The sequence below is a fragment of the Haliotis rubra genome, unplaced genomic scaffold, assembly GCF_003918875.1.
Source record: "Haliotis rubra isolate DU_JTF1 unplaced genomic scaffold, ASM391887v1 Scf1085, whole genome shotgun sequence".
NCBI lineage: Eukaryota > Metazoa > Mollusca > Gastropoda > Lepetellida > Haliotidae > Haliotis > Haliotis rubra.
In genome coordinates, this window is record NW_025764987.1 from 217,501 (window position 1) to 230,268 (window position 12,768).

The following is a 12,768-nucleotide window of genomic DNA, read 5'->3' on the forward strand; positions in this document are numbered from 1 at the left end:
ATTTCCACAGTTTACATAGTACATAATAGAATACATTCACATGAGTATAATTAATACACTTTCAATAATCCCCTCGTACAATGAATAGACATCTTAGAATATGTTTTGCATACTTTATCTCTGTGTTTTAAATAATAGTAACAGTAATAACATACTCTTACAATATGTTTTCTGACGTAATATTTTATGTAAATAGATTGTGGAAAGATGACCAGAAGGTAAAGAACTCACTGTTACTGCATGTAGAGTAAGCATTTGTATTTTGTAATTTCAAAGTATTTTGATATCTCACTTACTACATTGTTGAAATTTGGAACTTGTTTTCTTATTTTTTGTGTGTATATTACCTGTTTCATAACAAGACATATTGCATTTAGAGAATTATTGTTTTCCCCCTTAAATCCAAGTAAGATGTTTTCTGGTGTAAAGTCAATGTTGCCTTCAGTTCCAGTCATTAGCCATCTGGTCAAACTCTCCCAAATCTTTTTGACATGACAACAAATACGGAATAGATGGACAATTGTTTCTAGTTCCTTTGAACAGAACGTACATTTAGACCGATTCTATTTAAGAAAATGTTTGCTGGTAAAATATCATATAATATCTCCATCTGTAACCATTTCAAGTTACTACATGTTGTACATCGATTTGCCATCATATATATGTTTCGTAACATTTTGTTATCATACTGTGTTTCAAAGACTCTTTCCCACTTTTTATGGGCATATGATTTAGTGTAATTAGGGTCTAGTGGAGAAAGATAAAAGGTTTTGGATATATTGAATGGTAGTATTTTAGGAAGATTGATTTGTCTTCTCTTTAAGCAGGCAGTTATGGAAGATTTGATACTATGATATCTTAAGATATTAGTTTTAACTTGATAAATTGTTATAGTTCTTCATTAGTATAGCATTCCCCTGTAGTTGGGTTCACAAGATCATAAATAAAGTGTATTCCTGCATTGTACCAACTGTTTATAAAAATTGTCTTGTTACCTATGTTAAACATATAATTAAACCAAATACATTGATTGGTTTAACATGTCGTTTGAGTTTAGTGTCTTATATTGCTTTCGTAAATATAATCCCCATGAGGAGATTACATCTCTCTGATTCTGTGTACTCCATTAGATCGTATATCAGCCTTGTGACCTCACCAATATATCTTCCTGGTACAAAGCCTTTTTGATCATCATTTATTATTTAAGGTAGTGTCTTTCATTCTGTTGGCTCTAACAGCCGATGACATTTTATATGAGGTGTTAAGGAGAGAAATTGGCAGCCAACTTTTTAAAAATGGTTTTGGTTTTGGTTTTTTTGGGGGGTAGGCATGTAATTAATCCTTGTTTCTGAGAAACTGATAGATTTTTGTTTCGATATGCATAATTTGCAGAATTTATCAAGAATTTATTTAAGTCTCCAAAATAATTTGTAAAATTCCGTTGTAAAACTGTCCGTCTGTTTTTCGGTGTATGATAAAATGAGGTGTATGATAAAACGGGCGCCAGAGCTGTTGTTATGACAGACGTTATGTGTTGGTGGCTAAGGGTCAAAACACCGGCAAATTGTCACGGTACTATGATGAGAGTATGATAAAACGGGCTGATAAAACGAGGTGTGTGATAAAACGAGGTGTATGATAAAACGGGCGCCAAAGCTCTTGTTATAACCGATGTTATGTGTTGGTGGCTAAGGGTCAAACAAAAGGTAAATTGTCACAGTACTATGATGAGTATGATAAAACGAGGGTGTATGATAAAATATGTATGATAAAACGGGCTGGTGAATCGAGATGTATGATAAAGCGAGATGTATGATAAAACGGGAGTGTATTATAAAATGAGGTGTATGATAACACGAGGTGTATGATAAAACGGGCGCCAGAGCTGTTGTTATGACCGATGTTATGTATTGGTGGCTAAGGGTCAAAACACCGGCAAATTGTCACGGTACTATGATGAGTATGATAAAACGGGCTGGATAAACGAGCTGTATGGATAAAAACGAGGTGTATGATAAAAATGAGGTGTACTATGATGGGGAAACGAGGTGTATGATAAAACGGGCGCCAGAGCTGTTATGACAGATGTTATGTGTTGGTGGCTAAAAGGTCAAACACTGGCAAATTGTCAGCCGTACTATGAATGAGAGTATGATAAAACGAAGGCTGATAAAACGAGGTGTATGATAAAACAGCGTGTATGATAGAAGCAGGTCAAACAGGCTGTTGTTATGACAGATGTTATGTGTTGGTGGCTAAAGGTCAAACCAAAGGCAAGTGTCACAGTGCTATGAGGAAATTGTGATAAAACGGAGGCTGATAAAACAGGAGTGTATGATAGAAGCAGGTGTATATTAAAACAGGCCTTAAGGCTGTTGTTATGACAGATGTTATGTGTTGGTGGCTAGGGTCAAAACACTGGCAAATTGTCCTGATACTATGATGAGGAGTATGATAAAACGGGCTGATAAAACGGGTGTATGATAAATGAGGTGTATGATAAACGAGGTGTATGATAAAACGGGCATAGAGCTGCTGTTATGACAGATGTTATGTGTTGGTGGCTATGGAGTCCAAACCAAAAAGACAAGTGTCACAACACTATGATAGGAGTATGATAAAACGGGCTGATAAAACAAGGGTGTATGATAAAACAGGGTGTATCATAAAGAGCGAGGTGTATGATAAAACGGGTGTATGGTAAAAACGGGCGCCAAAGCTCTTGTTATAACAGATGTTATGTGTTGTTGGTGGCTAAAGGTCAAACAAAAGGTAAAAATTGTCACAGTACTGAGTGAGTATGATAAAACGGGCTGATAAAACAGAGGTATGATAAAAAGCAGAGGTGTATGAGAGTAAGAGCGAGGTGTATGAAGTAAAATGAAGGGCGCGTGATAAAACCCGGGCGCTAGGAGCTGTTGTTATGACAGATGTTATGTATTGTTTGTAGCTAAAGGGTCCAAACAAAAGGCCAAGTGTCACAGTACTATGATGAGAGTATGATGTCACGGGCTGGTAGAACCTGGCTGTATGATAAGAAGGGTGTATGATAAAATGGGGTGTATAGTAAAAACAGAGTTGTATGATAAAACAGGCGCCAGAGCTGTTGTTATGACCGATGTTATGTGTTGGTGGCTAAGGGGTCAAAACACCGGCAAATTATCACAGTGCTATGATGAGAGTAGGATAAAACGGGCTGATAAAACGAGGTGTAGCTGATAAAGAGCAGGGTGTACTTGATGGAAATGAGGTGTATGCTGAAGCGGGCGCCAGAGCTGTTATGACAGATGTTATGTGTTGTTGGTAGCTAAGGAGTCAAAGCATTGGCAAATTATACAGTATGATAAAACGGGCTGATAACAGATGTTATGTGTTGGTGGCTAGGGTCAAACGAGGTGTGTGTGATAGAACGAGGTGTATGATAAAATGAGGGTATGATATGATAAAAACTGGCGCGAGCTGTTGTTGTAAAATGGCAGATGTTATGTGTTGGTGGCTAAGGGTCAAAACACCGGCAAATTGTCACGGTACTATGATGAGAGTATGATAAAACGGGCTGATAAAACGAGGTGTATGATAAAGCGAGGTGTATGATAAAACGAGGTGTATGATAAAATGAGTGTATGATAAAACTGTTGGCATTGGCTAAGAGCTGTTGTTATGTGTGATAAAAGATGTTATGTGTTGATAAAACGGGCGCAGAGCTGTGGCTGTTAGGGGTCAAACCAGAGGCAAATAAGTGTCACGGTACTATGATGAGTGTTGTGATAGAACGGTTTCTAGAGCTGTTGTTTTGTCAGATGTTGGTGCCTAGGATGTAAAATCTATATCTTTCACAGAAGGTGTGACAGGGGTGGACAATACTCCATGCTATAGCTGCGATGAATGATTGCTTAGTTTCAGGCCCTAATGTCTGTCTCAGTTAGAAAACAATAGACAGTTAGAAAACAAAAGCAAACAAAGCAAAGGAAGTTGTCTTCCGGACAGGTTGTCACTGACGGCAAACACATTGATATACATCTGTATTTGCTATTTTGGTTCAATAAAAATATAGCTGTTGCTTACTGATCTTTGTAAGAACTGAAAATTTTATCTTCAACAGCTTGTCACAAGTAAACACAGTAAATGACAAGTAAATTATGTAAAGAAATGTACTTACAACTGATAGTGTTAATCTTCCACAGCTTTGTCACAAGTAAACCCAGTATATGATGTATAGAAATGTACTTACAACTGTTACAACTGATAGTGTTAATCTTCCACAGCTTTGTCACAAGTAAACCCAGTATATGATGTAAAGAAATGTACTTACAACTGATAGTGTTAATCTTCCACAGCTTTGTCACGAGTAAACCAAGTATATAATGTAAAGAAATGTACTTACAACAGTAATAACAGGGTATTAAATTTTGCCACAACAGAAAATGTGGTTATCCAGATTGGGCCGCACTCACCCACGCATGCACGCAACACACACTCTCTCTCTCACTCACTCACTCACTCACTCACACTAAGACTATAGGTGACCCTTGCTGCTCCACTACGTATTGTTTTGCTATATGTTCTATAGCAGGTTTCCATGCAGCCCAGGATGGAGGCAGTATTGGTTGCTGTGGTTACATCTTGTACTTGGTATCAATCATCTGTATGCTAGCAACCATTCCATTCTCCCTCTGTCTGTGCACTAAGGTAAGATCAGTACTTTCAAGGGTGTGGACTTGTCCAGTTAGCACATCACTTAATGGGGTCAGGGCTCGATCCAAAAGACCTATTGAAGTGCTATGAATGTTCTGTGGATTGGGCCCCTGAATGGAATCTTTTACGACTAGTTTTAAGAGTGTTTTATGCTTTTTTGGTTTGGTTTGCTTTGGTTTTTGTTTTGTTTTTAGGGTTCCCAAATCAAGTATACAGAAATATGTAAGCAGGTGTAAATTGCTGATACAACCAGGTTCTCCAATAAATACCGGTAAAATATCAAAAGTTAACAGAAGTCATCAGGTTCAAAAACTGGGAAAATGGAGACCATTTCTTTTTTAAATTTATCAAAATCATTTTTTCTTTTTGGAAATAAATTTTTCAACTATTAAAAACTTTAAGAAATTGATCAATTTTGGATACATTTTATTCAAAGTGCAAATGTATATCTAACCTTTATCAGAGAGGATTATATGATTTAATAGTGGGTCTTTATCTAAACTACCAAACCAAACAAGGAATAATCCAATTTTCAAGGTCATTCCAAAAGGTTTTGGTTCCATTACTATCCCAATAAACGTGGCATAAATTACCATATCATTACAAAAAGAACATACTGCATTGTCAACCAATCTTATTTTCACCATTTCTTTTTTAGTATAAATAGTTCCATGCAGGAACTTGTATTGAAAGTTTGTTGTTTATATGAGTGAGATATACAAAAAGGAATATGTCTAAGCCATCAACAGCTTGTGGTATTTGACTAAGGATATAAATTATTCATGAAGACATATTTATATTCTCAAAACATATCGTATTTGCATCATAATGTTTTGGTTGCAAACTATTCATGCCATCGCTACTAGGGCTGCGCAATATAACCGGTTTACCGGTATTTACTGGTTCAGACATGAAAACGATACGTATTGCGATACGCTGATCGAAAACCGGTATTTTGACATGCATTCGGAAAACCTCGTAACACTCGGAAATCTTCGGATATTTCCGTTTCTTCAGTTGTTCCTTTCCTTTTTTGTATTTGTGCCAAATATTGTTTACATTTGTTTTTAGTCATGATTAAATGTTTTTATTAAATCTTAATCAAGCATAGTGATTTTGTTGTGTTTTTGCTTTATAAATCAGGCATTAACTCGATTATACGTAGTTTTTTGTTGAAAAAAACCTTCTTGCAATATATTGGAATACATATCGCAATATACGCTTTTGCATCGCAATATATCGCAATATGAAAATTCTCTGCAATACCCACCCCTAATCGCTACTCACCCCTTGATGACTCGTTTATCAGATCTGATCTCCCTGATGACAATATTCATCTTTGAACTTCGCTTTTATGGGAGAGTGTGTGTGTGCTGGGGTAGCCTAATGGTTAAAGCGTTCATGCGGAAGACCTGGAGTCGATTCCGCACATGGGTACAATGTACGGAGCCCATTTCTGGTGTCCCCTGCCCTGATATTTGTGGAATATTGCTAAAAGCGGCATAAAACAACACTCACCTTTAAAGCGACCCAGCAGCATACAGTGAGTGAGCGTGTGTCAGCCATCCACTGTATTCTGCGACTCGGTAGTTCCGGTAGATCTTGCAGAATTGGTTCTCAGCACACATATGTCTTCTTTGAGTGGCATTTTAGAAGTTGGGAAGTACAATATGATGCACTCATCCACCAAGCCCAATCTACTGTATAAACTCTGCTGTATAAACATCTCATTATTATTTGTACATCGTTGGCTTCCACGCCTGTCCTTTGTCTACTCTCTGGCTTCATCAGCTTACTGCTTTGCCAATTATGTTAATTATGTTGTTTTCTTTGTTACATTGTCACATTCAGTATATATATACTTCCCCCTTCTTCATGTTCCATTAATGCTTGACAACGGTACAAGAATCTGTATCGAAAACGTCGCACTCACGAATAAAAAGAAGTTGTTATCCATAAAGTTTGTTGTATTTTACAACAATGTTTTATCAAAATCCTTATAGTCACTGGTCTAACCACTGGTATTATTGTCACATTGACCTTCATTTCTCCTGAGATTTTGACAAGTTACATCAGATGAATATAATTGATAAGAGGATTAAAAAAACCCAGGTGATTATTTTCAGTTCATCACAATATTTTTTAGAATTATTTGAATATCAATACTGACAACATTTATGATGTGGCGATCTTTGTAGGGTGTGTTTCTCAAATATGTAGATAGCCTTCAGTGCTTGTGACCATTAAAGGTAGGGTTCAAACTTATACACACATGGGGTGTAGGCACATAGCCTGGTCCAAGCTGTATTTCGATGCAAAGCAAAGCAGTATCCCAGTACAAGCCATGATATATCTTGAGTTACCGGTTCAGGATGACTTTAGGCCATAGTATGTAAAGAAGTATGTTTATGAAGGCTCACAGCAAAACGTATGGATGAAAACAGTCTACAAAACATACATTTTGAAAATATAATTATCTTTTTCTAAATCTAGATTTGAATTTCCCACTGCATCACTATACGGGGGATGTTTCATTCAGGGTTTCATATTTCATGCCGGCTGAGAAAATGACCCCCTACCCACTCCCCCTGACCCCAAGCTGTGCAGGGTTAGGGTTGAACATGTATTTGATGCTGACATCACTTTGTTGGAGTTTTCAGAAAATAGTGAGTGAGTGAGTTCGGTTTTATGCCGCACTCAGCAATAATTTGACTCTGGCCACTCTGGGCAGATAACATCTTCACTGCTGAGGAGTAGCCAATGGAAGACTAATTGGAAACCCATGGGATATTTTGAAGTTTTCACTCTGGCCTGTAACTTTTGATATAATCTTTCATCTTTGGGACAGGTGCTAAATCATTATGAGAAGGTGGTTATATTCCGACTTGGTCGACTGAGGTCCCGACAAGACAAGAAACCAGGTACAATCTTTTTCTTTGTTTAAGTACCACCTGACTTCCTCCCCATTGTCATATCCCACTGGACACCCGTGAAGATCCGGGTGAATGGGTCTTCAGGACCCCATGCTTGTCGTAAGAGGTGGTCAAACTCGCTGACTTGGTTGACACATGACATTCCAATTGCGTAGATCGACACTCATGCTGTTGACCACGGGATTGTCTGGTCCAGACTCGATTATTAGCAAACCCGCCGCCATAGTGCAGCATTCAGATAGGAATAGGTTCCCCAGCCGGCAGCGCTGGTCCAAAAATAATATCCAAATGTGTTAGCAAAATCAGGCTTTGTTTGTTGTTTATTGTTTATAATATCAATCACTAGCAAATCCGGCCCAGATTCCAGTATATTCAGATCAGTATATTAATGATAGTCAACAGAACAGCGCACCTGGTATATGCAAATGAGCCACAACACAAGAAAAGGTTCACAGGCCAGTGGCCAATTTGCCCACCTTATGCATTCATGCAGACCTGACACTTTCGTCTCATTGAGGCAACTAAACGATTTCCATTCCAGGCATTTTCTTCATCAACCCATACTTGGACTCCTTCATCAAGGTGGACATGAGGACCCTGATCTTTGATGTGCCGCCCCAGGAGGTGGGTGTCATTGGGCTTAGGGGGACATTTCATGCGTGTGGTGGGTTTAGGGTTGAGGATGGTGTCGCTGCCAGGATGGTGGTTTTATCACAAAGTAACAAGGAAGTATATCTGGTTGGGGGTGGGTTTAGGGTTTAGGGTGGTGTCGCTGCCAGGAAGGGGGTTTTATCACAAAGTAACAAGGAAGTATATCTGGCTGGGGGTGGGTTTAGGGTTGAGGATGGTGTCGCTGCCAGGATGGTGGTCTTGTCACAAAGTAACAAGGAAGTATATCTGGCTGGGGGTGGGTTTAGGATTGAGGATGGTGTCGCTGCCAGGATGGTGGTTTTATCACAAAGTAACAAGGAAGTATATCTGGTTGGAGGTGGGTTTAGGGTTGAGGATGGTGTCGCTGCCAGGATGGTGGTTTTATCACAAAGAAACAAGGAAGTATATCTGGTTGGGAGTGGGTTTATGGTTGAGGATGGTGTCGCTGCCAGGATGGTGGTTTTATCACAAAGTAACAAGGAAGTATATCCAGTATGGGGGTGGTGAGGAGATTCGGGGGTACGGATGGTGTCGTTGCCAGGATGGTGGTTTTGACAAGAGTAACCAGGAGGTATCAGGTTTGGGGTGGTGCTGGGGTTGAAGTGTATGTCACAAGAGTAAGGGAATAAGACGTCGTGTAGGATGGGTGAGGTGACGTAGCCCAAGTGGCGAGTGTACTGAGAGGAGAGGACACGAGGTGGTTAGTGTGTTACTGAGTTAGGGCTATGTGTGTGGAGCCGGGGAAAGGTCGGAGTCGTTTAGGCAAAGTTTTTCAAAAGGGTAGGGAACCAGGACATCATGTGTATGGCTGTCCGTGAGCAGAGTATGATAAGCAGGAGAACGCTACCATAGACAAATGCTTGGCGCTAACTGGCACAAAATGTATTGTCCCATTAAGATGATTGACCTAATTTACTATATATTGGATGCTAATGCCACACTCTGAATACCACTCTGAAAGTCCTTGAAGACGATTGAAGTCGTTGAGAGCCCGCATAGTTGTGTCTATACTCTGTTTCTGAAAAGGTGTTGACACATGACTCGGTGACAGTGGCAGTCGACGCCGTCATCTACTACCGCATCCAGAACGCCATCATGTCTGTCACCAATGTCCGTGACGTTTACAGCTCCACCAAACTGTTAGCAGCATCCACACTCAGGAATGTCCTGGGAACCAAAGATCTCAGCCAGCTTTTGTCAGAGAGGGAAGCTATCAGCCATCTCATGCAGGTATTAAATATACTGTAGAAATAAAATTACGGGTGATAACTATTTTCAGAGAGGGAAGCTATCAGCCATCTCATGCAGGTATTAAATATACTGTAGAAATAAAATTACGGGTGATAACTATTTTCAATGTGAGTGCATAGGAGTGCAAAGGGAAGAACAGCCAGGTGTGCGTCAACGGATGGATACGGCACAGCACAGATAAATGTATCAATATCTATGTCGGCACTTGTGTACGTGCCTCGCGTACACCTGGTTGTCCCTTTCTCTGCACTCCTCCCTCGTAACAAATAGTAAACTGTGTCAACATTTTAATGATAGTTTGTTAAACAAGTTTTTATATATTTAGTACATAAATTCTGCAAATAACTCCAAGAGTTGGTCTAATGTTTTGATTATGATCAGCGTTTCATTGAGTATTATATGTTTATTCGTTTTCGAGTTTAAGTTCAATCTATTCCTATACGTCATTAGTTTACACGCTATAACACATCGTATCACAGTATAGATAATGTTGAATTCACTTTTCATCCTCGGAAGTAAGTATCAATTAAATATCACAACCAAAGTTTCTGTTTGTGATGACTTATAAGTGTTTGCATTGAACATTTTGTCGTCTAGAGTTTACTAGCGGAAGCGACTGCTCTGTGGAGAGAGTGGAAGTGTAAGTAGAACCCGTAGAAATTTTCTTTCATTTACGACCTGGTTTCATGACTCATTTTCAGTGATCCATTGATATACTTTTCGTCATTATTCTGCCGTTTGTACCATTGCCGGAATGACACGAGTACTTACGAATGCCTTTTGCACCAAATGGAATCTGTTTCAGGCAATTACTGATTTTGGTCATTTTCTCGTGCTGAAATTTTGAATTTTCCTAAAACCAGGTGGTTGTGATTGGAATGAAATTGAAAAGAATGGAAAGATGTTTTTTTTCCCAAAGTGATCCCTGAAACATATTGTTGGAGAAATACAAAAAGCACCTTTTCTATAGCTACATCTCCATAAATTTATGTGTTGATAGTACACTGTAATACCGAGACGGTAGAATGTTTTAAAAGTGTCTCCCCTCACCCCAAGTCTCATCATCATCATTACAGCAAGGATGTGAGACTGCCTCGTCAGCTTCAGAGAGCCATGGCTGCTGAGGCTGAAGCAACACGAGAGGCTCGGGCCAAGGTAGGTCACTCTTCCATGATTGTTCCACTCAAGTTGTGGATGAACTCGAGATTTTTACGGGGACGTCCCACCGCTCGGTTTCATGGTCGTTATGAAGCTGGATATGAATATAGGGTCGTTGTTCTTATGGTCCTCCAATATAGATTGAAACACTGTAAGAGAAAGCTCTATGCGCAGTGAGAGATAGAACACCGGTCTGGTACAGATCACCAGTGTACCAAACAGTCTAGGCCCGTGATGACTACTGGATGTGCTGGTCAGACTAGGTGACTTGGTTGAATAGGTGTCATTATTCGCGGGCTGTTGCTCATGACATCAATCTCTGGTTTGGCTGACCCAGACTCGATCATGTGCAGTTCATATAGCTGGAGTATGGCTGAGTGTGCTGCTAATCAACAACAACGATACAACTGAGACAATAGCTTATATTGATTTACATATGTGATAGGTTGAAAATTCTATAACCTTATGTCACATGGTACATTCAGGTTACATAGGACCAACTCTGACCTTGACCTTGGTATGACCTCTTGTTGCAGATTATTGCTGCTGAAGGAGAACACAATGCATCCCGAGCCCTGAAGGAGGCTGCAGATATCATCGCGAAATCTCCCGCTGCTCTGCAGTTGCGTTACTTGCAGTCTCTGAGCAGTGTCGCAGCTGAAAAAAATTCGACCATCATTTTCCCTCTGCCGATGAACATATTGGATGGACGTCTATCAAAATGAAGTCTGGCAGTCTCGTGCGTGGTCGAGAATGCTATAGTACAAATGGAATATTTCTGAGCGCATCTTTAATAAACATGCAATGAAGCTTGGTGAACTAGCTTGTCATGAAAGTCATTAGCGCATGAAACGTCTTCAGCTACAGTTTGTGTTATACGCATAAAATTAGTTAAGGAACACTCATACATGGCATCGGTGTCAAAAACAAAACCAAAATTAATAAAATTGATAATTTAATTTTTAAGGCGGAATAGACACAGGTTCACACAGGAGAGCGATCTATTGTGCATTGTCCTGTTGTAACAAAGGTTACAGACTTAAGACACGATCTGATTGTGGACGAGATATATGACTTCCTCTGTTCACATCAGCCCTGACATCCTGGCATAGAACGGACAAGCCTCTGTCTCCTTGTACTTGGTATTGCCTGCCATTGAATCTTGCTGAAGAAATCCCTCTAGCTGAAGGTTTTCTGATTCGGAATAAGGGTGTTTGTTTTAACAGCATTTTGACACCGAAGACAATCAAAGATTTTCTGTTCATTCATTTTGTTCAGATTAAGGGTGTTATAATTTTATAACTGTTTCACCAATTAACAGAGTTTTACGATAAATTATGGGAACCTAAGAATAGGGTTTGATACTGAGGGAGTTTATGAAAGCTAAGATTTGTGAAGATTTGTCCAGCCCATGTTTAAGGAGGGGCTATGGGACAACCTAGTGGTTAAAGCGTTCGCTGATGACCCGGTTCGATTCCCTACATGGGTACAATATGTAAAGCATATTCCTGGCGTCTCCCGTTGTGATATTGCTGGATTATTGCTAAGGCGACGTAAAGCTCAACTCACTTACTCCCAAGTTTTAGGTACAAGTAGCCATGTGAGCACATTTTGGTGAAGATGAAACCATGGTCCATAGCTGCGATAAAATCGTTGAAATACCATATTTCCTCCACTAAACGCCGGATCAAATAAGCGAGGGGGATACATCAGCTGGCGGTTTAAGAAATACTGTATTTCCTCTAATACGTTTTTTAAATAAATGTACTCTCCCTTGATCCAAAAATGGATTTCTTAATGAAATGGTCCCTAGCTTTGACGTAACGTTCACTAACAAGTAATTACTGTACACCCAGTAAACGGAATAAGCGCCGGGTCTCCAATAAGCGCCGGGCACTCTAATAAGTGCCGGGTCTGGATGTCCGTTTAGAAAATAAGCGCCCGACCGCTTATCAGCGAAAATACGGTAAGTGTTGGGTCTCTAATACACGCCGGGTCTCCAATAAGCGCGGGGTACGTATTTCAAAATGTATTGTCCCTTGATCCAAAATTAGAATTAATAAGGATCGGTCCCTTTGGT

General features: G+C 39.6%; 1 pseudogene; it reads left to right on the forward strand.

The window, feature by feature from the left end:
* The window catches only part of LOC124282114, a 12,707-nt pseudogene extending 1,238 nt beyond the window's left edge, over nt 1–11,469 (forward strand).
* Nucleotides 11,470–12,768: the final 1,299 nt, after the last annotated feature.